We start from the raw sequence: 3,256 nt of genomic DNA on the forward strand, positions 1-3,256 counted from the left end.
GATCTGGATGGCACACAGGGTGAATCAGAGGAGGATTTGAAATGGGAGGTTATTGTGACTGAACTATGAAGATTAGAGAAAGAGGCGTTTTGGAGAGATTAACTCCACATTTTTATTTGTCATCCACATCAATAAAAATGCTTTGTATGCGTTTGGCATATATCCTCAGATTGGAAATTATTCTTATTTTGAAATAAATCACATTACCATTTTTCAGATCTAACCAATTCTAAATTCATTCTTATCATAAAGCCTCACCAATAATTGTCTTGTGTAATTCTCATGATGTTGTTACTCCTAATTCTTAAACAACAAAGTATTTACATTCAAAATATTGACAGTATTATTACTGATCTACCCTTCACTGATCTACACTTCACAGTTGCGTTTGTCATGATGTCACTGTTATAAAGCCATATGATTGGCTTCTCCTCCAGGTCAGATGGCACGGGTCATTACCAGTAGTCATGGCAACGGTGAGCCAATCATAGCCACATTTTCAGCTGTTCTTCATCTGCTACTTAGACCTAGGAGGCTTCTCACCTTCTCATCTCACCTCTACACACACACCAAGAATGGTTAGCAGGATCTGAATTCTGAAGTATTGCTGGATTTATTTTCTCCCTGGTCATTATAATAGATTGATTAATCACGTCACTGACTGGCCAGATATTCCACTCACCTGGTGTCCTAGGTCTGAATCAGCTCCTGATTAGAGGCTAGAAAAATCTGCAGTATTTCTGACCTCGAGGTCCAAACTTGAGAAATGGTACTGCTAGGCTTGTTTCATGGACTATAGGCATATACATTGAACACACTGGATGTTAAAGTAACTGTCCAGTCAAAATCTCACTTTTTAAAGTTCATATTCTGTTAACTCATATCCAAATAACGTTGGTGACTCATCTTATATTTGTGGCCAAAGCATAAATTTGAGAAAAACACTCACCTCAAACTTGTATCTCAAACAGACTGCATAAAAAATGCTTGCTATTTCCTCATAGAGGATGATTTCATTCTCCTGAGGAGGACGAGCTGGCCAATCAGCAGTATACATTTTTTTTCTTCGCGCTGTTTGTAACCAGTTTGTAGATAATGTTACTGCTACCAACTCTTAAGACTGAAAAGAGCTTGCAGACATCAGAACAGCGATTACTCACCTCGAATTGGACAAATAATTTTTCTTTAATGAGTCGGACGGGAAGGATATACTCCAAACACCCGAACAGGCCCTCATCCCCGTCATTCGCTGGAGGACGAAAGGGAGACTTTGCGGAAAGAGATCAGGGTGCCTTGTGAGGATCAGGTGAGGATATACTCCAAACACCCGAACAGGCCCCAATCCCCGTCATTCGCTGGAGAATAAAAGGGAGATGTCGCGTAGAGAGATCAGGGTGCCTTTTGAGGATCAGGTGACGAGTGACTAATCTGCCTTTGCCCGCCGTACTGCTAGCTAACGTTCAATCGCTGGAAAATAAATAGGACGAAATGAAAGCATGTATATCCTACCAACAGGACATTAAAAACTGTAATATCATGTTTCACCAAGTCGTGGCTGAAGGACGACATTAAGAACATACAGCTGGCGGGATATACACTCTATCGGCAGGATAGAACAGCAGCCTCTGAGACATGGGGCGGCGGCCTATGCATATTTTAAACAACAGCTGGTGCACGATATCTAAGGAAGTCTCAAGATTTTGCTCGCCTGAGGTAGAGTATCTCATGATAAGCTGTAGACCACACTAGAGAGTTCTCATCTGTATTGTTCGTAGCTGTCTACCACCACAGACCGATGCTGGCACTAAAACCGCACTCACTGAGCTGTATACCACCATAAGCAAACAGGGAAATGCTCATCCAGAGGCGGTGGTCCTAGTAGCTGGGGACTTTAATGCAGAAAAAATTAAATCAGTTTTACCTCATTTCAATCAGCATGTTAAATGTGCAACCAGAGGGAAAAAAAACACTAGACCTCCTTTACTCCACACACAGAGACACGTATAAAGCTTTCCCTCGCCCTCCATTTGGCAAATCTGACCATAATTCTGCCCTGATTCCTGCTTACAAACAAAAATTAAAGCAGGAAGCACCAGTGACTCGGTCTATAAAAAAGTGTTCAGATGAAGCAGATGCTAAACTACAGGACTGTTTTGCTAGTACAGACTGGAATTTGATCTGGGATTCTTCTGGTGGCATTGAGGAGTACACCACATCAGTCACTGGCTTCAGTGCATCGATGACATCGTCCCCACAGTGACTGTACGTATATACCCCAACCAGAAGCCATGGATTACAGGCAACATTCGCACTGTGCTAAAGGGTAGAGGTGCCGCTTTCAAGGGGCGGGACTCTAACCCGGAAGCTTATAAGAATCCTGCTATGCCCTCAGATAAACGATCAAACGGGCAAAGCATCAATACAGGACTAAGATCGATCGTACTACACCGGCTCCGATGCTCGTTGGATGTAGCAGGGCTTGCAAGTTATTACAGACTACAAAGGGAAGCACAGCTGAGAGCTGGCCAGTGACACGAGCCTACCAGACAAGCTAAATTACTGCTATGCTCGCTTCGAGGCAAGTAACACTGAAACATGCATGAGAGCATCAGCTGTTCCGGACGACTGTGTGATCTCGCTCTCTGCAGCCGATGTGAGTAAGACCCTCTTGTACTCCCTGTTCACTCATGACTGTACGGCCAGGTACGACTCCAACGCCATCACTAAGTTTGCCGATTAGACAACATTGGTAGGCCTGATCACTGACAAAGATAAGACAGCCTATAGGGAGGAGGTCAGAGACCTGACCATGTGGTGCAAGGACAACAACCTCTCCCTCAACGTTATCAAGACAAAGGAGGTGATTGTGGACTACAGGAAAAGGAGGACCGAGCTTGCCCCTATTCTCATCGATGGGGCTGTAGTGAAGCAGGTTGAGAGCTTCAAGTTCCTTGGCGTCCACATCACCAGCAAACTAACATGGTCCAAGCACACTAAGACAGTCATGAACAGGGCACGACAAAACCTATACCCCCTCAGGAGACTGAAAAGATTTGGCATGGGTCCTCAGATCCTCAAAAAGTTATACAGCTCTACCATCGAGAGCAGCCTGACGGGTTGCATCACCACCTGTTATGGCAACTGCTCGGTCTCTGACCGCAAGGCACTACAGAGGGTAGTGCGTACGGCCCAGTACATCACAGGGGACAAGCTTCCTGCCATCCAGGACCTCTATACCAGGCGGTGTCAGAGGAAG

This window comes from Salmo salar, chromosome 17 (assembly GCF_965601325.2).
Source record: "Salmo salar chromosome 17, fSalSal1, whole genome shotgun sequence".
Taxonomy (NCBI): domain Eukaryota; kingdom Metazoa; phylum Chordata; class Actinopteri; order Salmoniformes; family Salmonidae; genus Salmo; species Salmo salar.